Source organism: Ammospiza nelsoni, chromosome 6, assembly GCF_027579445.1.
Source record: "Ammospiza nelsoni isolate bAmmNel1 chromosome 6, bAmmNel1.pri, whole genome shotgun sequence".
In the NCBI taxonomy this organism is placed as follows: domain Eukaryota; kingdom Metazoa; phylum Chordata; class Aves; order Passeriformes; family Passerellidae; genus Ammospiza; species Ammospiza nelsoni.
In genome coordinates, this window is record NC_080638.1 from 18675460 (window position 1) to 18699837 (window position 24378).

At 42.0% G+C, this 24378-nt stretch overlaps 2 protein-coding genes across 7 annotated transcripts in view; both read right to left on the reverse strand.

Moving 5' to 3' along the window:
• The window catches only part of TNNI2 (troponin I2, fast skeletal type), a 422570-nt gene that overhangs the window by 391094 nt on the left and 7098 nt on the right, over positions 1-24378 (reverse strand). The window lies entirely within an intron of this gene.
• Positions 1-24378, reverse strand: part of BRSK2 (BR serine/threonine kinase 2) — a 304253-nt gene that overhangs the window by 127780 nt on the left and 152095 nt on the right. The gene's annotated exons all lie outside the window — the stretch shown is intronic.

Consider the following 24378-nt stretch of genomic DNA (forward strand, 5'->3'; position numbering starts at 1 on the left):
TACTAGACATATTTCACTACTGCAGGCTCTGTTCTCCTGACCTTGGCCAATGATTAATGTTATTTTAGAGCACATTCACATTTGCTCTTAATATTAATTCCTCTGCACTGTAACTGGGAAAGATGCCACTCAGGCTGCATTGGGGAACTTGGGAGATGGGGGATGAATTTTTACTGCCATTTAAATAATTTTGTTTATGCCTGAATTCCATGCTGTGCAACCTTCTCTCTTGGGACCAGGTATCACACCTCCCTGCTGTACAAACAAACGGCACATTCGAGTCGGTCATGAGGCTCAAAGAAAGTGGAGGAAAACGTGGGTGGAGAGAGGAACTGTTCAAACATGACAGGTCTTTTCTTACCTATTATTCTTCCTGACAGGTTAAGATACATCTGCCAAGCTATTTTCAAGATGCAAAGAGCCCTAATCTTTGTTTAGTAGAAAAATTTGCATGGTGTGAGTTGTTGGGAGATTCAGGACCTCAATGAGAGAAGTGGGAAGGACTGTGGTAGGCTGGTAAATGACAGCCTGGAGCTACAGACTGAACTCAGAGAGAGGTTCCTGACCCAGAGCCTGATTCAAGGTCATAGGAGAAGCTCTTTGAAGCCAATTTGCCAATGTCCAGACTACAATGCCCTTAGCTTTTGCTAAATCACAAGCTAACCAAATCTGCCAGAATATTTCAAAGGAAATAGCAACCACTGAGTCTGAAACTTCCTCTTAATTTGCTTTTCTTCCTGATATTTACTTTTCCACATCTACAGTTGTGGCATCTAATCCCTTCCCCTTCTTTCCTTTCTTCTTGTTTTGACTTTACAGTTACAGGAAAATCACAGAATTTTCTACTGAATTCTGCCCATTATATTTCTCATTCATCTCCTTGTCTCCTAGTATTTCAGCCAAATCTGGGATGCCTCAGATATAGAATACCAGATCTTTAAAGAATATACCAGGACAAAGCATTTTGAGGCCAGCAGCTATTCAGTAAACTGTAGTCACAAGCTGGTCACTGCCTCCCACCAAACACAGCCTGTTCCTGGCCTGAGTTGAAATCTGAGTGTGCTTCTCCTGGGGGAGCAGGGCCATCATTTCCTGTCACCATTCTCTATGTGCACCTGGGCACTAGCTATTTACACCAGTTGGCACTTCCAGTCATCCAAATACTTCACATAATTCATAAGCCTAAAGCAGTAAACACCCACCTTCCTGCTATTTATATCTTTCCCCAGGAGAACTCTGCTCAGAGACAGCATTAAGGCTTCTGCTTTTTACCCAATTTTCCAGCTGGGTTAACTGAGGCATGCTGAGGTCAAGTGTCTTGCCCAAGGCCAGCAGTCAGCTGCTCAGCCATCCCTGGTGCTGCCAGGCCTGCGGACATTTCCCTCAGCCGCCGGACCACGAGGATCCTTCCGAGCTGTCCTGTGGCACACAGAACCTGCAGGGAATCTCTGGCTTTGGCTTCCAGCTAGAAGAGGTGCTGGAAGGGAAGGAAAAGAGCAAGAGGCAGTATGGTGGGGATGGAGCTGATGCAGGTGTGGTAATTCTCCTTTAGGAAGCAAACAGCTGCTCTTGCTGACAGACAGAGCCTGGAACTGATCAGCTTTGGTAAGAACGGCACTTAGGCGTGTCAGAGCCTTGGACAGGCAGATGCCTGGAGCTTGCTAAAGATGTGCCTTCCAAAGCCCCCTAAAGCCAGAAAGCCTCAATGGGGAAACAGGTTTAGACTCTGATGGGGACTCTACAAATGGGTTACCTCAGTTCACATGAAAAGCAGCTTCCACAGAAAAGAGAGGGAGGTGGAAACTGCAGCATGATGCAGTTATGGGTTTTATTAGCAACAGAGATATTGGAAGAGAAAACTTCACAGATTGTACTCAGAAACTTGTGCTTTTTGGGAGAAGCTCAGCTAAATACAGCCCTCCATTTATTTAAAATACACAGAACAAAATTTGTCAAATTAATAGGAGGAAGGGCGGCACACAAACTAAAGCCAAACCTACTCTGCTCCAAGAAGAACTCCCTCCCACATTATTCCCCAGCCCCACAACACATTAGAGAAAACAGCCTATTTTCTCCTTAGGATAAATATCCTTGTGGCCCAAAACCAGGAGTAGATTTACTAGGGATTGTAATTGCAACTGCAGTCCTAACACTTAGCCTCACCTGATCAGCACCTCCCAGTGTGCCTTCTGTGCTCCCAGGCACATGATGTAGCTGCAATCACAGGATTGCATTTATTATGAACTGGGAACGTGACAAGATCAGGCTCTCAAACTTACCATAAAAGGCCACTCACTTGCAATTGGTAGAGTTTACACTTCTGTACCTTTGAATTTGCCTATGATTTCTTATTGGGGCTGGATTTAGTTTTGTAAAGCAGTTTTCTTTCTCCTCTAGAATTTACAGGATAAAGTACATTCTCCTCACATCTATGTCATCTATGTGTCTAGCCCCCCTTTACACAAAAAAACCAAATTTTAGAAAAAAATAAGCATTCTCAAATTGTTCTGCACAGGAAGCATACTAAAAACTTTCCCTGTTCAGCAGAAAATTGAAAGGGTATTACATTCTATGACCAAAAAAAAAAAAAAATTAAAAAAAAGGTAAAATAATTTTGGTCCAGAACGAGATGTTCAGTTCTGAGGTGCTATAAGAAGCTTCTGTTTGAACAGCTATTCCAGATAGCCTCCATATCTACACAAATCCTATAGTCAACCTCACAAAATTTCAAACAAGACACAAGAGAAATACTGTTCTTGCTTCCCATTGTGAACAACAGTGATTAAAATACAGACCTCAGAGCCAAGCCTCTGGACAGGTTTCTTTTTTGACCTTCAGAAACGACAAAGAACCCCCCCTCCCCAAAACTTCCCCAAACCAGTCACTACTGGGGCTAACCCATAACAAAGTTAGGCTACTAACAACTCCCTCTCACCTCGCCATGTCTGTCAGCTGTCCTTGCATCCACATACCCTCTTTATTCCTTCTTTTAGTTCTTCAGCAGAATTAATACAACTGAACCCTGTGCCTGCACCTCAGCCTCTCCCATTCACTGTCCATATCAATTGAAAGTGCTAATTTAAAAGCTAATGTGACTGATGGACCTTGTATTCTGCCAGCTCTGAGATGGGAACAGTAATGAGCAGTAAGAGGATGTTAACATCCTAAACCACTACAGGAGACCAGAGCCCCCAGTCCCACTTGGTGGGACAATGAAGAGCAGGCTTTGATTCCTGTTTAGTAATCTAAAAACATTGGTAAAAAATCTGGAGAACGTTTCTGTTCTCCCACACTCAGCCTCTCTGTCTTGGGCAGAATATTCCTAAAGCCCAAAAACTGATTTACTACATTATGGATCCGTGAGAAAAAGAGAAGAGCTGAGAAGCAGCACGCCAAAGCCAAATGGCACCAAAAAGCAAGACATCTTCATTCCTTCTAAGCTGCATAGTCCATGAGGGAGAGGGAGAGTTTCCAGCCCTTCCTTCTGATTGCCACCCTCGTCCTTCACACTACAAGGCTATTTCTGCACGTTTGGTTAATATTTCACTCAGTGTTGGCTGCTAACAATTTAAAATAAGAGAAACAATTAAAAAGAAGCAAGACAGTGCCTGTGCAGAACCTACTGATCACTTTGTTCTCTGTGTCCCTTTCTATCTGGTCTTTCTAAGGACCACCAGGCAAGATATTTTCTCATTGTCAGAGGGATTGCATTATTTTCTGTGCATATCCACTATTTATGTAAAAAGAGGGACAAACACTGTTCCTTATTTACCTCTTCTCTCTCTCTCCTGCATAAAAAACCTAGTCAGCTAAGGAGGAGGGTAACCCATATAACCAAGATAACAAGGGACACAAACTGAAACAGTGAATATAAACCAGCAGCTAATATGAATGGTTTTGCTAATAATATGTTTCTGAAAAATTGCTGAGTCCCAAATGCATCACTGTAATGCTGACAAACAGATTCATGGAAGCTTCAGTAAGTTCACAAACTAGCATCCTGATTGTGAACCTGGAAGAAGAAACCCCTCCCAAATTCCTTTGAAATTAATATAATAACCAAATTTGCTGAGGAATATGCTCCAGGGAACTTTGCATTTAGGTCAGCAAGAAAGACAAAAGATACTAAAAAGGCATTTGCAATTTTACAGTTCCCTATCACCAGCACAACTTAAAGACATGGGTCTATCTACACTAAACACTGCAGAGGGTTTATTATAACAAAAGCAGTAGATTGTTTATATCTCACTGATTGCCAAGCAAAGAGGAAATTGGGTTGTACAGAGCACTCTATACCAGGCTGCAGATGTCTGAAATTAAGATGGAAACCAGAAATTAAAGTCTTAGCAAGGGAAAACAGAACTGTCTTTCCTGGAAGCTGAGTGCTGGCAGGAAGGGACCTTGGTAGTGCATTCAGACTGTGCACAAGAACTTGGAGCACATAACTGGCTGCAGTGATTTATAGGCCAGCACAGCACTGGGTGCAGATTACAGTTGTGCTGATAGAGGCAGAATAACTCCTGGAAATGAGATGCTAGCCAGCACACAGCAAAAGGTAGATGGAGGCCCCTGAAGTGCTTCAGATTGGAAATTACATCCTCCTCTGCTGCATGAATAATTGTTTGGCTTCCATTAGGAAGCCTCTCAATTTCTGTCACAGTTTTGTTGATGTACAAACAATGTCTTCTTTTATAACATGGACAGTTCCTCTCCCCCCTAATGGTCTTGGTTTACATCCTTGGTGTCAAGAAGCAACTGGTTATAAAGTCAAGAAAAGACAGTTAACAATAATAAAATGGAGTAAAAGATATGGCTACAGTAGAAAACAAAACTATTTGAAAATTTGCTCTTTCCCCTGCAAAGCATCTAGCTGAAGAGCTCAAAGCAGCAATTTTCAGATAAACTGGTTTTAGTTCCTCAGGCTCCTTGAAATTAAGACAGGTAAAATTTCTGTCAGTCTGCAAGCTGTGAGGCAAAGGCTGTGAGGAAAGCAACTCAGGAGTTTGGAGCACACTCATTTAACTGACAGGTAATTTTTGGTGCCACCTATTTAAATGTACTTTGCTATGCAATATGTTGGTATCTCGCAAGATTAGCTGACCTTGAAGATTTGAGGACAAATGACCTATTTAAGGAGGCAACACTGTGACTTCTTTTTGCTCTCAACACTGTTGCACAGAGCTGGCCACCACCATATGGGCCTCTGCCGCAAAACACACACCGGGAATTGACAGTGCACCTTTGCACTCATGATAAAGTCCAGTTGCATTGAATGCCCACATATGCTGCTGGATTTTCTTCCCAAACTTTGTCTTCTGCTTCCACAGAAGACAGCCACAGCTGATGATAGCCACAGCTCCTGGCTATCCTGCCTAATCCAAAGATCAATAAATTTACTAAAAGAGACTAATTTTCTTTTGTATGTACTCATATTAAAAGCTGAGTACTACAAAACTTGTTCTGATATCAATCTGGCCTGAACTTACTGGCTAATTAATTTATTCCTGCCCATGTCAATGGGATTAAAACTTCTGCCCAAGTGCAGGAACAGGTTTTAAAAATACCAAAAGCAGTTATTGAAATATCTTTCCATAGCTCAGCATGATAGCAAAACACAGGTGCTAGAGAAGAATCATTTGCTGATAAGAAGTCAAACTTTATTCAAACTTCTGAAATAGAGAGACTACAAATGCTGCTTTTATAGGAACAGCTTTTTAACAGAGGCCAAGTAAAAAATGACAACTAACCATCAACATTATGTGTTCATGCAGCACAGCCAGAATGAAACAGATAGAAAGAAATTAAAAATAAATTTCAATACTATAAATTAAAAGATGCCACAGAAGGTATGCAAATTGCATGCCACAAGGTCTTGTTTTTTGTTTACAAAGAATGTGTTTTCAGTTTGATGGAGAGGCATCATTACGGAGGGAATTTGAGGCATTTTAAATAGCAGAAGCACTCATTAAGTATTCATTTTTAACAGGAAGACTGAAAAAAAATTAAAATTAATGAGGAAGATGAAGTGGGGAGGGGAACTTTGAAGATGACAGCTTCTTGCTAAAAAAAGACACACTTGATATTAATCACAAGCAGTTCACACACATGCATTACTCCAACTCCACTGCCACAGTGTCCAGCACCAGTTCACAGCTGCTTCATGCTCACTTCACCTTAGGATACTTGGCAAAAAAGACAAAGCACAGTGGTGCCCTCAGACACTGTGAAAACAAAGATGGAGAATAGATCACCAGGCAAAGGACATGACAGATCCTGTTTTAATCTCAGGTGATTAAATATATCTGCAATAGCAATCATGGGAGACCCTCAGGAAGAGGTAGAACTACAGTCTACATCAAAAGCTCAAACTGACTCCAGTAATTTCTGAGTAGAAAAGCACAAGTATTCTTGTTGTACCACTACAATGGATCTTCTGTAAACAAATGAAATTTTTCTGGGCCAATCTGTAGCTGGCGCATTAAAACACTGTAAGACCTTTTACATTTCTTAAAAACTCTGCCTGGTTTAAGACCTAGTGATCTGGACATCAGAGAGATCTTCTCAAACATCCTTTCCTATCCCTGAATCTTAAAAGAAGGAAGAATCCAAGTCACCTTTCCTTAAACACACACACAGAGTAGACTGCTTAATTGATGTACAACACACAAGTTTTAGAAAATTCAGTCTAAATTCAGCTGTCAATTTGTTCTTCAGTATCCTCACACAGTAAAATAAAGTTTTGATTACTCTGTAAAAATATTTGTGTGTTTCTTTTAAATGCTCATATTCTTGAAGAAGGGTCTGGGGGACAAGGGGGTCCGGGTCAGGCTTGCTATAAAACATGGCCATTACCAAGCACAGATGTAGGCAAGACTTTGTTCTCTCTGGATCTCTTAGTTTAGAGTAAAAACTTGGATATGGAAAAGATTTTTCCAAGCTGAACTGACCCTGGCAGTGGCAGAGTGGAGGTTATCCTGGACAAGTGTAAAATGCCTGGGACAAAGATGATCAAAAGAATTAAAGCAGAAGTTACTGCAGTGAAACAGGAGTAACAGGAGTTGGATGAAGATGTTTGGAGGAATGAATATTTGACTTTGCTCTTATTTAACGCAGAATCTCCCAGAAGATTACTTCATGCTAAACACTTTCTCACTAGAGTTATGTTTTACAGTGTGATGCTTTTTTATATTGACCATTCCCACTGTCCCCTGCAAGTTCCTCTCCTGAGCCAGCAGAACCCCAGGCAGAAGAGGTGCCCAGCATGCCAGACACAAGCATAACCCTGCTGAGGAACACCTTTCTGAAATTATGCCCAGGTCTGTTCCAAAATCCACCGAGACCAGTGGAAAGACTCTCTCCGAATTTGACTGAGCTGTGGCAGGCCTACATGAAGCCTAAGCTCATTCAGAGGAGAACTAAGACATTTCCATGCTGGGCAGAGATGTCTCAGCTATCTCCAGACAAGCTGTCTAATGAGCCCAAGCTGAGTGCTGCCCTGATATGACTCTCATGTTTCTGTCCCCACATGGGCACACGTAGAGCTAACTCAGGTGTCTCTGCATGACTCTGTATTGCATCATGCAGACATACCCCAGCTGCTTTGTTGCTTTGTAGCAGCAGTGACAGAACAGGCAGGTCACAATTATAGGATTATTTCTTATTAATATTTGCCCCTTTAAGGTTTGGCATCTTCAACAACCCTAAGTGAAAATGGGTTGAAAATACTGCATGAGAATTCTCCTTTAGGACTCAGTTGACCCAAATACACAATTCTCTTGCTCTGAATTCCCCAGTATGGTGCAGGGAGATAAACTGCTCTGTTTCCTCTTTCTCTCTTGCCTTTTTTTTTTTTTTTTCTTTCTTTCATAATGCTGCATTGCAGGACCACATTTTCTGATTATCATGCAGTGTCTTATTTTGATTATCCTTTTCTCAAATTAAACAATTTTGGTAGTCTGAGGAAAATCAGGAAAGATCTGTCTCCTGCTCTGAGGGGGTAGGTAATGCCTTTCCATAATAGGTTAGCTTAAAAGCATCCTTAGAGCCAGAAAAGTGGCTGCACTTCAGGGGACTGCCAACATGACTATATTCAGACAGTGGCATGACAACACGGAACTAAAAAAAGCCACAGCCACAGAAGTCCCCACCGTCGATGCAGTGACAGCATGAAAACACAATTTTCACTGGTTCAGCCTGCCTGGCGCAGGGTGAGAGGAACGAGCAGGGCTCTATTCCCAACAGCAGTGCTGAGCTGGTATTGCGTAAGCACTTTCACAGTGCGGCTGGCACAGCTTTAAAAGAACCTCCTCTCGCTCCCTGTTGAGCATTCGTAGACAATTCTGCGTAGCCAAATGACACAAAGAAGGTTTAAACACTCCTATCATCCTTGCAGAGTAAGCACAGCCATGACAGGGGTAATACCTGCTTAGGTTCCTAAAGAACTAACCTTCAGGTGTGAAAGCTTTGCCTCCAGGTACCTCTACCAAGTACGTGAGTTTCTGAAACAAGCAAATGGAAAATCCTTTTTCTCACTTGCAAGCTTGGACAAATCTGAGCTACAAAGCATAGAGAAGAAAACCCCAACAACAAACAAACAGGAAAACCTAAAATACCATTGGTTTTTACAGACCCATTTAGAAGCAGAATTGTGCTGCAAAATTGGCTCTTCCAGCTCCTTAGGAAACCTGCACAAGCATCTAACCACTGCAAGAACACTCAAGGTCACAGGCAAGCTCTTTTTGGAGAGAAGCTGCCTTCTGACTGTAGTGATAAACTCTGCAAAGCAGAGCCTTGTATTGCAGATGAGATGACTGGGAGATCCCTAAATCAAATAGCAAACTATAAACACTGTACATAAATAAGAGCTTTATTGAGCCCTGTCTCTAAAATTCATACGCAACAGGAGAGTTGAAATGGGAAAGCTGGTTACTGCTCTGCTTTGATAAATTGCTACACATCAGCACCAAGCCTACTCTTCTGATTTGGCAAACTATGTTCAGTCCAGCTTTCAAGACCCCAAAACAACTGAGGGATAGGAAAGCATGGCTATAAGCCCACATCAGTACAGAAAAGGAGGAGAAGGCAGCACTGGTTATAATTTGCTTCCACCAAGCTACTCTTGCTGGCTCCATACTGCAAGAGCTTTACCAGAAAAATAGAATAACATGTGGAGAAGAGTTCTCAACACTGTATCCACACTATTGTGTGGATACTGCCCTGTATCCACACAATTCTGGCTCCTGAAGTCCCATATGAGAACCAGAACCTGTAAAAAGGCAGAAGTACCTGGGAAGTAACTGCTTTGAGATTTCCCAAAGTTCAGGACTGATGTCTCCCAGGACACCTCTCCTTCTCCCTCTCCAGCTCAGGACTTCTCTGAAACAGAGAGCGCTGTCCTACAGTAACATAAAGCGTGGCTGTAGACAGCAGGGAGCTCTGCAGGTCATAAAACAACGACCTGTTTCTGGCATCTGCTTTGTCTTGTTTTCCTATGAAAAGACACATTGGGCCAGACTGCGAGTTATGCAACCTGCAGTAACTCAGCTGTCGACTGGCTTTGACACAGAACACCCCCAGCAGAGACTTCCCAAGGTGCTTAACACTTGAAACAGAGCCCTGGGATACAAGAGAATGGATGAAGGGACTGGTCACAGGTTAGTAAATGAGGAGTGAAAGGCACAAATTAAAGAGAATTCACTGCAGGAAAATGAATGGTTATGAAACCTTGCAAGAGAATAGTTTTCCACAACACTGGAAGTCTTAGCTGAGATGGGATTGCCCCATGAAGCCCAAACAGGAAAATAGGCTTCTGGTAGTCCAGTTAGTCACTCACTGTATTTCTGACACTGTTGTGACATGAAGAACTACTTGGAAAGTCTAATCTGTTATTTGCATGAAAAAAAGGGTAAGGCTAGCAGAAAAGGATGAAACAGTCTGTCAGTTAAGTGTATCATTTGTTCAACTTGTAGTGGAAGGTGAATGAAAAGGAAAATAATGGAAATGAGCTGTGGATATGTTATCAAAATAGAACTACAGCACAGGTGAGACAGGGAGCAGAACTTTCCCTATTTCTTATGGATATATGAATACTGTAACAAAGCAAGGCAAAAAGTAGTCCCAGCCTACTTCAAAGCTGAAACCTGCTGAAACCTGTCTCTCCCCACCAGCAGTTCCAGGTTTTCTAAAGTAACCATTTATAATGTTGCAGCCTAGAACTCCTTACATGAAAACAGAAAACTGGCCCCATTTTTGCACTCATGCTAATTCATCATTATAGGGAATAACATAGAACAGAAATGCACTAAGTTTGCAGATATTTTAAACAAGTTTGATTGCAGAGCTGGGGAAATGCAAAAGCAGGTGAAGAGAAAGACACACAGAACCAAAGGCTCAGAGGCTGAACTGTTCCAGGAAGAAGAAAGTCCAGCCTTTGTCTGTGATTAAGTGGCTGATTTTGCAAAGTTGGGCAGGTATCAAGAACTGGTTAATTGAGGGCAAGAGAGAGTTACAGTACAAAGTGAAAACAGAGCAGTCCAGGGGAGGAAAACAGCTGCCACAAAGTCTGTTTTCCCTTGGGTTTCCTACTTAGCTTTTAGGCTAAATATACTTTCCAGCTAATCTGTTCTGTGGAGCCAATTCCCTGAAAGTGCTGGGAATGCATCAAGACTGCAGCCTCACACACTGAGGAGCTGAGGGGTCTGTACCTGTGCAGTGTCCTGTCAGACTCTGTACTTGACAAGACCCGAAAGAAGGCAGCCCTGCTGAAAGCATTGTATGCACATATTTACACATACCTCCTAGCAGATGGCCAGCACACATCCCAAATCAAGTGCCAGACTTACCAGGGTGTGTGCAACAGCAAAGAGGAACGAAAGGCAAATTACTACACAAACGGGGAGAAACGTGCCACCTTAGGTTTTGCAGCTGTGAATGGCTGAAGGACAACAGCCCCTCTGACACAATATTGTGATCTTTGCTGCCTCCAAAGCTGGCTTTTTATGAAGCAGTCGCACAACCTTCATGGGAATTGAAGCCCATATAGGTACCATCAGGTGTAATACACCGTGTGTGTTCTATGCTGCAGTATATTTTGGGAATCCATTTATGGTCCATGCTACGTGCACGCTGCTTTTTCAAAGGTGCAATTTCTAAACTATCCGTACACATTTACAAGCAACTGATTACAACTTTTTCCAGTTCTACTCCAGTTTTCTCATCTGTGTATTTTTGTGACTGCACTGCACCAGCAGGCCCATGGGGTGAATTCAAGTCTAGGGGAAGAGATTAACTTACAAAGCCATGCAGTCCATGCCCTTTGGTGCTTTGGGTGAGACGTCAAGATCCCACAGGAACCTCTGTGTTCCTTCTCACATCACTGTGGCATGCACAGAGAGGGAGGTGCCCAGGAGCAAAGAACATTTAGCATAATGACTCAGATGGGTGGTCAGCAGTTTAAACCAGCCACTTGATGTTACTATAATGAGGATTCAGTTTAACAGTCATTCTGCATGCATGGAAATCCGTCCCATTCCCAGGAAATCACTTAAAAATAAAATGAACTAAAATAAAATCATCTGTTTGAGAAGAAGGAGGTTATGGCTTGGAAAATGCATGAAAGGGGTGGAGTGAAAATGCCCGTGGGTGAGTAAAAATTATTTATCACAGCGAGAGGATCAGGGAGCCTCTGAGCTTCATCTCAGGGATGACACAGCAGAAAAAGAACTCCTGCAGAAATTAGCTGCAGTTCTGCTGAATCCAACAGGAGTAGAATCCTCTTATGATAACTCTGAGATTAGACTAGCATGTTTTATATGCATTCTGAGCCACAGAAGTCTCGATTGAAAATTAATGGAAGATATTTCCACTAGGAGTAGCAGAGTTACATCATCTGCTACTTGTTCACCCGGTGATAAATACCTGTCATCTATTGTCTACTAAATCCACTTAAAAATTCCCACCTATACATTCTGATGCATCCAGGAGCAATCCTCATCTTTCAACTACAAAATCATTAGCTTCCTGAATCTCATAATGAAAACTAATTAATTGAAACATATTCTCAGGAACATGCCTGGCCTATAAAATCCTGAAACACATTCTTAATTTCTATACAGATTAAGTATAGGCTCTAAGCTTCGGTTATCTAAACATCAGCATATGTATTAAATCTATCAAGACAACCTTTTTGCTATGCCCTGAATCCTTTAATTCTGATTGGCCGTCCCAAAACTCCCATTACATTGTGTGCTACAGGTCTAGGCATTTGAACTCCTGACCATAAAAATAATGCCTAAAGTGCTGATATACACTGGCTGAGATATTGTAACTTTGAAAAACCACATCTGAATATGCAAATAAAGGACCTGATGATTCTGACTGGCTATTTACAGCACTTTATTTAAATCAGGCTATGTTAAATTCTGCCCTACTGAAGGTCAGAGAGTGGGTATCAGATTATTAGACAATGATGGCAGGATTGTGGCATCTTATTTCAGGTTAAGGATGCACACAACCCCCAGCTTTCTTTAAATTTAAAAACCTTTGAAGAAAAGATAAATGAAAGTTTCTAAGGCATATATATGAGTAGTAGTATCTCACAGCTAAAGGTCTGAGGATACAGAACTAATCAGAGGGGGTTATAGCTTTAAAGAAGGATGGCTGTGGGGTAATCTAAGGAGTGGTACATAGAGAACTCAGAATCAAAACAGGAGAAGAAAATTGTATTTCCAGGAGTAGTAGACATTTATAGCAATAAGGAAGAAACAAGGAATTGTACAAATGGTATTGCTGTTCAAAAAATGTGAAAAAATAAGGGGAGAGAAACCAAGCATTTCTAATGATCTGCACCTGGAAAACAAGTGGAAGATAAATAGAAACTGTAATGAAAGAGACAGCTGGAGGGATGATAGACGATGGAGGTCGAGTCTCTGTGAGAACCAGCAATTTGAGAGAGTGAGAAATGAAAAAGTCAGAAATAGCCAAGACCTCTTTAGAAGCACAGTGAAGGTATGTCAATATGTTAATTATTTCATCTATCGTCTGCTAGCTGTTCCTCAAACTATACCCACAGAACTTGTCTATACCTCGAATTTGATTTGTATCTAACACTTAAATCACAGAAATTCAGTTGCCATGTCCTTTATTCCAGTCCAGTGCACTTGTGATCTTACTTCCAGTGTTACCTCTCACAGATCTCACCTCTCAAGTCTCCAGGCAGGCTCTAAGAGAGTATTCCTCCATTGCCTGCTAATGTGGTTGCTCTCTTGTTGGTATTCAAACCAAAAATGAAATGTGATCATTACCATGAGTTCCTTTAGGCTGCTTAAGCCTCAGCATCCCCTCAGTAAAGCAGCCTCTGAACTAGTCCTAAACCCACTTCTTGCTATGTTTATTTTCAGCTGTTGAGACCCCCATTCTCTGTATGCTGGCCTGTTGATTCTCAGTTTTACACATCAATTTTGATTTTGCTGACCCTTTTCATACTAAATTTTTGTGGCATGACTCCTGACTTCACTGATCAGTTGTTTCTGCCATGAGGCTGCAATATACCGTACTGTCTCCACAGCTCCAAAGTGTTTCTTCTTCCAGCTCCTATAGATTTTTTTTTTAAAAATTGCTTGAAGTCTTTATTTGATGACTGACAGTTTATTTATTGCTGGAAGCAACAGCCACAATAGCTGGTCAATCTCTCTCCTCACATCTGCACTGGGGTTCAGGTTAGATATTAGGGATGAATTAAACCACTAGGAGTGCAATGCAGCACTGAAACAGGCTGTCCAGGGAAGCTGATGAATCTCATCCCTTAAGGTTTTCAAAACCAAGTCAGACAAAGCTAAAGCTGACCCATGGCAACAGCAGTCCTTGTCTGAGTGGGAGGATGGACTACACAAACCCTCAGAGGTCCCTTCAACCTTTGTTTCTATGATTCTGCACATTTGTCCAATATTTCACTCCTGCACACTCTAACAATCTGTCTTAGATTTCTCCATCCTTAATATCTCTTCTCTTCCTGAGGCAGTATGTCATCAGCCCCAGACTTGACATTTGAGAGTCTGAACCCTGGCTCAGTCTGTATTGAGCTGCATCTGCAGCCAAACAAACGCAGAGAAACACTAAATCACTGGTGTCTGCCAAAAACCCAGGTCAGTTAGCAGGAGGGCAAAATGAAACACACACCCTTTCTGTGCACCAGCAGCAAGTGGCTTTGCCCAGCACTAAGCAGGTAGCAAGTCCTTGGGCACTGCTAACTGCGGCTTTTTCCTGAAAGTGTTCTCACCACTGTCAGCCTTGCACAGCCGTGCAGGAAGGCAAAGACACCATTTCTCCTCAAAAATGAAGGATTTTATGTTAACAGATCTCCAAGGGGTTTTTTTACTGTTATAGGCAGCATTTAGATCTCTTTCTACCAGTTGCTGGATTTCCATGCCAGTCCCTCTGAAATACATATTTTTATTCTGATAAATAGATAAATTTAGTCTACTGAGCAGGGTCTAGGTACCTTGTCTGCTATACTGGGGATATTCTGGTACTACAGAGCAACCAAATCTCCAGTTTGACTGCACTGCTTCCCAGAAGGAGTCTGGTACTCTGAGGTACCTCCACAAGACTGCTTCCTAATCCAAGTTCCTCTGTGGCTGCTAAAGTCACAGCTTACACTCCTAGAGGAAAAGGAAGTGAAAACACAGCCCCAAATGACTGTGAGAACAGCTGTGTGCCACACTGCCCTCTGTCCAATGACCTTAGCCATTTGTTCTTAAGTAAATGTTTTTATTTTCTGGATTTGATAAATCAGGGATTGATTTAAGAGGTGGAAATGAGGATAAAATGAACCCATAATACCTAGAGGATAACATGTACTCTCTTTCTGTGTGCGTCTTTCCTTTGGAAGCGCTACAGTGGATGGTGGGGGACAACAGGAGATTGGCAAAGGACAGAAGGGATTTAGGAGGGAAATTCAGGGGCAGCTGAGGGAGCAGGAGTGAAGGGAGGAAATTCATCAAAGAAAAGAGATAAGAACATTAGACTGAGGGGATTTATTTCAGGGTATTAGGAAGGAAATATAAGAAGAAAGATCTCTAAAAAAGAACTTTATGCTAAAGTATTTTACAGATGGAGGAAATTTCCCTCTATTGATAGCAAGTTCTTTCTGCTGGACCATCTACACACACAGATGTAGAAATGCACACCAGATTTCTGACCACAGAGCAATAGTAAATTCCAGTCTATTACAAGGATCCATGGTGACATTTCTGACAGTGTAACCAGACTTCCAGAACACTCTAAAATGTAATCTATCAGGAATTCTTATGAGACAACTATATTTCTGTATAATGACTGTTTAAAATCTGTTTCAGGTACAATGAAGAAAACTAGCAACACAATCCCCATCTCCTGATACATTTGTTACAATGGTTTTTGCATATTCTGGTGACAACTTCAATCAGATCTAGTCTTGATTATAGTTGATATATAGAGCTGTACAGAAGGGTGCAAAAAGCTATCAGGAACTGGAGGATAAGCTAAATTTCACAGCCCAATTCCTTATGAAAGGACTTGAGAGAAAATATGGTTTATACGTAATGATATTATTTATTTCCTGTAGCTATGCCTGCATTTGAAACTTACAGATAATAAAGAATGTTTTTCTCCTGGACCAACAGGAAACCCAAAAGTAGAAAAAAACTACAGACCTGCACTCTGTGTTACGCCTTGCACCAGTGACATTCCTTCACAAGTTCCCTACTCAATGTACAGAAGAGGAGGTACTTGGGAGAGCTGCAGTATAAGAATGTTTGTGTCTGTGGTTTATGTGCCAGGAACAGGAACAAGTGATCCTGTTTTATAGGCCAGATCCTCCTTCTTGAGTGTTGACAGCTATTCACCCCTGCCTTACCAAAATGTTCTAAAACCAGACTTTGAATGTCTTCATTTTAGCATAACCTGGAGTACCAGTTCCAAATTTCCCAAAAGGGGAATGACTTTGACTGCCTGTGTGAGTTTTCACCAAGTGTTCTTGAAAAAGCCAGCCCGCACCCCAGAATTTATTGCCACTTTAAAAAGTTGCTGTTTCCACCAGGGACAATGCATGATGCTATAAAAGAGATGTTCTCGAGCAATTGCTGCATGCTGAGAGACTGCCAGAGATGCACAAGTTCAAGACTAAACTCAATCTCACCTTCCCTCTGGTTTGTAGGGAATTAAGGCAACATCTCCATTATCCCTCACACAACACAAAGCCTTTGCTGCTGCCTCCCCATGCAGCTGAGCACAACATGCTCCATTACGCCACAGGACTCAAGAATACCAGGTGTTCTGACAAAGCAGCCATTTCTGCTCCCACCTTGGAGAAAAATCAACCATTTGCTATGACTGCTATTTTTGTCACTGTGTGGTAGCTGGGCTTGGGCTCTCTCACTGTTGGCACACCTGGAAAATTCTCCTGGAGTAGGATGTGAAACACCATTTTGAACTAAAACTCGGGAGTCCTCTCTGTGTGGTGTGTGCACCCACAGCCGGGGAGGGCAAACAATGGTTTATTGCTACAGGAGGGCTCTTCATGAACAGACCAGTGTGTTAAACCCATGCCAGCTGTGGATACAGCATCTCAGGATGCCAGAAGGCAAGGCAGCAAGTTCAAAAATAGCACCTGGTAAAAGAGAAAATGCTCAAATACCTAAAAACTCACCACTACAGAGATCAACATGCTCTAAACAGCAGCAGAGCAAACCCACAGCAGAGTGCACCAAGCTCCATCTGACAGCTCTGGTACCAACAGTTAATTGCACTGGGATTGGGCCTTCCCAGATTTTTCCTAAATTTCTGCCAACTACTTAATAGCACAAACTGCAGGGAATTGACTGAGTAAGGCCTGGTTTATACTTAACAAATAATCAGTAAAATGTTCATGTTGGACAGAAGCATGCTAAACAAACAGGAAGAGCCTGTATCCCCTAAATGACAGCGCAGTTCTTGGCTCTCAGCTGTACCAGTTAAACATGCATTAAAAGACACATTTTTTTTTTTGAGCTGGGAAACTCATACACTAAACAGTGCTAAGAAACACTTCTTACAGAAAGGTAGTGCTGGTTTACAGGGCACCATCCAGTTATTTCAGCAAAAATAAGATAATCTTTGAACAAAGTCTTTACTCAAATGGTTTGCCTGCTACATACAGGAATGGACTACATCCCTTAATTGGCATGGATCACTGTACTGATATTTATGGTGTTTATTCTACATGATGATGCAGGGTTAAATACCTGAACCAACTGGTTTCAGTCAATCTACTCAAGGATTTATGTCCCATTACTGCTAGAGCTGTTCTGATGCCACTGGTTCTCTTTTCAAGATGAAAGAAAAAAAGAATTAAAAGCCTTCCAGACAAGATTCTGGAATGTGACATGCAAACCAATGTACAACAGAGTGAGAAGTCTTTTCACCTGTGGTTCCCCTTGCCTTTCAGGGTAACTCCTACTGCTTGTCCTTCCCCAAAAAATGAGCCTCAAGCCTGATAACAGCTGAGGATCTCAGCACCTTCTACCATTCCTACATGTGGTGTAGGGACACATCTTTCTAGCTAAGGATGGTGGGTCTGCCCCAAAGCTATGGCCTCTTGGAGCCTGTCTCAAGGCTTCCAACATCTTGGCATGATAACGTTGGGCTCAGAGGCAGTGGGAGTACCGAACAGGCAGGACTTTCAGGGTCTCTGCTGGGGTAAAATGCAAAGAGGACTCTTCAACAGCCTGCTACAAATACAGAGGAAGTTCAGAAGAAACCTAGACTTTGATATATCAGGAGTTCATTGAGATGAAGTTATTTCAGAGAAAACACTTCAGCCAACCAACATCTTTTGATAAAACTAAGCTTTGGCCATGGAAAAGGAGAATTTACAGAAGCTTCAGTAGGGAAAGCAACACGAAGTTAAACTATTGTCAGTCTCACTCCAAGTGCAAGGACACTGCAATTACAGTGGAAACAGTCAACACTGAACAGAAAGGGGTTTTATAGGATAATTATTGAGAGAAGCTTCACAAGTGGATGAGGACTAGAATGCTGTGCGCATTCAGATGTCTCATCTCCAGGAGCAGTTACTTCCCATTGAGGCATTATGGTTATAATCAACTGAAATGAAAAGTAAAAAGCACTCCTTAAGTTCAGCTAGCTCTGGCCTGGGCTCATGAGGGACATTTACTGCTGCATGACCAAGCCAGTACACAAGAGTGGTAGACTGTCTATGCCTATGTGTTTGCACACACAAGGCTGTGGGTAGAACATTTTGGGTACAATAGAGGTTTGAGCCAGACTGCTGTAAAAGGCCAATTATTTTAATAGCTTGCCCAAATGCCTCAATTGATCATACTAACTTTAGAAAGCAAAAGGCACTATGCACACTTGACAGGTTTGTTCCTCTGACAGGTACATCATGTGCTCGTGATTCCCGTTTGATTTCCTTCCTTAAGAATGCCTCTAACTGTGTTCCTTGTATGTGCGGTGGAAAGTGGAGGCGGAGAGTCATTCTCTGAAGGAAAACATAATTACCCAACTTCTTTAAATGCTCAAACAGATGACAAGTGAACAGGCTTTCAACAGTCCCCAGCAGCTCCAGTTTAAAACAAAACACTCTCCATTATACATTCAGTAACAGATCCCTAATCCCAAACTCCCTCTAGCAGGAGGGAGCCGGGGGGGGGAAAAAAAGTCCCTTTCATTTTGCCCGTATTTTTCATATTGCAAGGTGCTTTTTTATCTCATTGAACTCAGAAGAGAGACTTGCAGACAGGATGCTGTGCTGTGCTAACTGGGTTGCTACTAGAATATGAACAAGGGTCACAGACACAGGGGCTAAGCCTGCGTTTATGCGCTCCTGGTCTTTGATGGCTGCCAATCATTTCTGCAGTTTGCTCAGTGCCTATGCATGTCACACACTTCTAATCTGCTCTCTTTCAGGGCTAAAAGCTGGCAATCATGTGGTAATGCTCCAGGTTAAAGATAAACCACAATGAGGATAAGAGTGTATAAGCGTGAATATACTCATTTATACATTGAAACCTACATGTTCAACAGCAAGTGAAAATATGAGCAAGTACATGCTTTGGGGAGATTTAATTTCCTTTATCCTTTCATCTTTTTTTTTTTTTTTGCCACAAGTACAAGGTCCTCTGGGTTACTTTCTTCTCACAGCAATATGCCAGGCAATTAGAAGAATAATAGATGAGTGTCAGCAAGTTAGCACAGTGCTCCTGAATCAAGAAGTCCTGGAAAGTTTGATGAATTCTTTAAAACATTTTTCTTGGTACTTCTTTTTAATAAATGGAGATAATTTCCCTCCCGTTTGCTATTTTTAATATAACCACCTCCAAAATCTCATATCCAATATCCTAGAGTACTTTAAATGTATTTCACTGAGGATATCCCATGCCCTTGTCTCTTTATTCATTTGTACACAATGCTAGAGGTACTCAGTGGGATTCAGCAACAGCTTAACACCATTTCCACTGCAATCAATAGCAAAACTCCTAAATACTGCAGCTGGGGAACAATTAGGCCACTATTGAATACATCAGAAAAAAGTATTGATTTGGTGGAATTGAGGTTTGGTGTTGGTGAGTTTGGCTTTGTTAGTGTCAGGGAGACTGCCCTTGTTGTGATCAAAGCTGAACTTGAACCAACTTCAGTCCACTTCTGCTTCAGATTTAACTTCTCCCTGATGCTGTTCTGATGTTCTGGTAATGATTTCTGTAGACCAGCCTGCAGTCAGCAGTTGAGGACAGCTAGGTCACCCAATATCACCCAAAAGTTTGAAAATAAGGTATTCCAAGTAGAAGCTGCTGTTCTCAAGTATTGCCTTCTTAAATTCATTTGGGGGAACGTAAATTTCTGCTTCTACAGACAACTTGCACACGTGCATCTCTTTATGCCCCAGACAGAAATATGGGACTTCTCACAGATTTCAAGTGTGTGATTGAAATTCCCAGCTCCATGGATTGTCAGGCCAGAGAGGCTTTTGCATTGATCTGATCACAGCTAATGCATAGCATGATCAGGAAACCAGCTACACCTCCTGCTTCAAGTCCAGCATCTGAAGTTAAACTTGGATTTTAGGATCTTGGATTTTAGGAAAAAACACTGCAGTGTAAGATGAAGTTTGACTTTCAGAAGAAAAACTCACTAGAGCTTTGGGGGGCTCGTTCCAATTAGAAACTTCATCCAGTGGTCAAATAGGCCTAGTATTTCTACATGTAATCTACCTACAGCTTGCAACTTAGTTTCCAATCAGCTTTTTATACCCAAGATTGTAATATCCTGTTATCACATGCCTATCCTCTTTATCAGTATGTACAGACTACAATTAAGCTATGTGTTCGCCTTCTCTTTAATAAACTAAGTCCCCTGAGTCTTATAAAGCACAGCCTCTGATTGTTTTCTTACTCTCTCAGATACTTTCTAAATTGTGCCCAATTTCTAAACTTTTTTCCTTGAAGAACAGGCATCTTAACCAGACAGGGTGCATTTCAGCAGTTTTTGCAACAAACAGTGACAGCTGCTACATGACTTTCTGTACCAAAAGAGGGAAAACAGAAGAAAGGAAGAAGTCACAGAATGGAAGGGAATAAAGAATGAACGGCTTAAAAAGAGACAACTGAAAGAAAATGGAGAGGGAAGGAAAGACTCTAAAGTAGGATGAGATAGCAGAGAAATAAACATTGAAGTAGAAGCTCAGGAAGAAGTAAGAGATGATGAACAGACCAGGCAAAGCAGCAGTTATTTACAAGTATGCTTCCATAAGTTATCCTGTCAGTTCCAAGAGGAAGTGACACTCGATTCTCCTACCCATCCTTCCACTCAACCATTCCAGGCAATCCAATAGTGATCGCTGCAAGACCTTTTGTGGTTAAGAACACAGAATTGTGTGCAGAATTTTTTGGATGCAGAGCTCATTAGTCTCCCCAAAAATCACCACCTGATACAACTGAGCTCCACAGCAGTGGGACTGCTTTTTTTCCCATCTCCACAGCAGTGGGACCGCTTCCCTACCCTGGAAATACCTGCCTTGCTTCAAGGCCAGCACTGGAGGACTCAGAAGAAACAAAAGGCACACTGACACAAAGCACACATATGGAGCTCTGGGCTCCAGTCATCAGGCCTGGGACGTCTGTGGCTTTCTGAGGATGCCTGCATGTTCAAGTAATTAGACCAAGGCCAGCTGTCCCCTTCTCATTTTTCACCCTTTATGCTCCCATTGCTTCTACTACCAATTTCTGTCCAAACAATGATTTGTCTGATGGATCACCAATGAGTAGGTTTTTTGTTGTTGTTTATTCTTTTGGAAGGCTGGAATGGAAGAGAACTGGTGAGATAATAAAGAGGAGAAAGGACTCTTCTGAGTATATCCCATGAGACACCTCAGTGTTTTCAAATGAGCTTTTGCCATACCAGAGGAAAGATTTGCTTTAACCTTTATATTCTGAAGTCATAAACTCCAAATGCTTGTATTGGTACTGAAAATGCAACCATCAGTAGTGAACCTGGCTGTTCAGGAAATGTTACTGTTTTATAGACAACTCTGGAATTCTGGGCCTAATTTCCCTGTCAGTGGTCCAGATGTAATTCAAGGAAGTTAATGAACCATATTTCAATCTCAAGACACTTCCTGTAGCACACTGCTTTCTGAAATCTTTCCTGCCAATTTGTGCTAGAGCAAGCCAGAATACTGTGGGACACAGGTCTCCACATCAGTGGGGTTCCTGCTGAAGAAGCCCAGTGAAGCTTTCACCAGTTGAGGGAAGGCAGGAGCGAGAACAGAACCAACCTCTTCCCTCAACTGTGAAATTACATATGTAGCTTTGCCCCAAAGCCAGGACCCAGACAGGCCCAAGCTGGAGCTGGAGAAGGAACACTGCTCCCCAGCCTGCATTTAGCAGTCAGGGCATGACAAAGCAAAAGGCCGTGTGTGCACGGAGCAGCCCCATCCCCTGACAGGGCAGCGAGCACTTGGATGATACATTTACTGCAGCCTGTGCTGCATTGTGCCTGCCCGTGTATCATCTCCATAGCAGCAGTTCTGCTAATTGAGACCAGCTGCTACAATTCCAAATTCTTCTCTCCAGAAATATCGATACTACAACGTTATGATTAGAAAGCACTTTACCAAATGCCTCTCAATTCTGCACAGCTCAGATGAAGAGCAGCTGCAGAGAGAAGGGACAGTTCCCTGAATATACAGAATAAAACACTGCAAAAACACTGGAGAAATGAAGGCTACAAGAAGCAAGTCAAAACAGAATAATGATGACAAAGAAAGCAGCCTGCTGTATATGCTTCTGCCTGTCACTTTAGATGTTGAAAGCACCGTGAGCAGACTTTCTCCTTATGCTCTAGGATAAATGGCCATAGCACTGCACGGTTACAGCTTCATGTGGCAGGTGTGCACGTTTGTCAGATCCGGCTTTTCTGTCCAAGGAGACATTAAAGCAAAATCCATCAATCTGGGCCTGGCTTGGAAGAGTAGCTGTGGTCCTGAATCATTTGGCTCCAGGGACTGCTCTGCACGGCCCACTGGCAAAGAAAGTCACTGGAACTGATAAGCTGGTGGGAAGCCTTGCAAAGTAGGAATGCCACCACACCACGATGACTTGGCCACACTTTTGGCTATCTCCCTGTGGTTGCTGGCTCCACACAGCAAGCTGGATGCTTTGCAATGGTCACACTGGGATTGCCAAAAGCTGCAGCACTTTTCCCCTCCAGCCAGACTGGATTAAACTGGCTATCAGTATTCTAAATTCACATAGAAGTCTCAGGGCCTGTCTGTGACCACCAGGCACAGGGCATTCCTGAAAAGACATCTGGTTACTGAATTTATGTAAGAACTGGGCAAACCACTTCAATCCCATCTGTTATTCCAACCTCCTGAGCACAGAGAACAGAATCCTGGAAAGAGAAAAATCTCACAAAGGGTTTGAAAATGAAAACCACCATGCAATGTGCAATTTCCTCCTGAGAAAGATGCTGTACAATCTTACAGAAAACATGGCATGCTCCAGCATGTGGCTGTGTAAACAAGGGCCTAACACACCATTTCACTACTCAGATTTCATACTACAACCGAGGTAATGCAACACAGCTAAAGCAGAGAGATCGCTTTGCTATGCTAAGTGATTTGCCTCCTACTCTGAAAATCAGCGAGGTAAGTAAAGTGTTTTATATAAATACCAGACAGTTTCTCTCACCAAATAAAATGCTCAAGTTTAAAAAAAAGATTCCTATTATTTTGCTGTGGAATATAGTCAGTGCTTAGTGTCCCATTCAGATTTTACCATTTATACACAGCTCTCTTACCTATTTCACATTCTAACTTTTGGTCTACATTAGAAGTCTGCTTGAATCCACAGTACTGCAGGAAAGGGAATGCATCAATGAAATTCCAAAAAGGTAAAGTCTGAACATGTTACAATTGAGTATAAACTTTCAGAATCTTTGTCTGAAAAAAATATGAACTCACATTTTTTGTGTAACATTCACTGACTGCAAATTACACTCCATTTTCTTTCTGCTCTGAGTAAGGCTGCTATACTTACTTGTGCTGGGAAACAGCTGACACAGAAGTCCATATGGGAAACAGGAGTGTAAAGAGATGAGCTTATCTAGAGAAGCTCTGTGTGCTTATATAGGGAAGTCACCTCAATAAAGTGCTCAACACTGCATGCAAACATGTTAGCGTAATTTGCAGGTGACAGTGTGACGGAATTCTGTTGATTGCAGTGCAGTTGTGTTCCTTCCCATCAAGCTGAATATAGCCTCTCTAGTCACCAAATCACATGAATAAACTGCTATGCATACATTTATTTTATTTTTAGGTCTCCAAGATCAATCAATGACATTCATGTGAGGAGAATCACAAGGCTAGGTAAAAAACAAACTAAGCTCTTCTGAACACTAACAGCCATTGGGACCATTGGGACAAACACAGGGTTTCCAATGGCAGAGCTCTGTGGATTGTAAACTGAATTACAACAGCTTTAAGCAGTTGTGGACTTGGCAAATCAGTCATCGCAGAGAACTCATGCAGCAGAGCAAGCAGTAGGAATATTCAAGTAACATCCACCAAATCTCTTTATACTGATATTTGTACACCTCAGCCTGCACTGTACCATGATGACACTGTGGTAATGCTGAAAGTCAGGTGCCCAACATACACTGGCCCCAGCAGAGAAACACCATCTCTGCAGCTGACTTTTATTTTGTGCACAAAGCACAGGCACTCTCCCATTTCATTTCAGCTGCCCTCACCTCCCCCATAACTAAATTATTGTTATTATGCTCCACATAATCCTAGTACTGACAGGGATGTTTGTTATACATAATTAAAGATATTAATTTTGC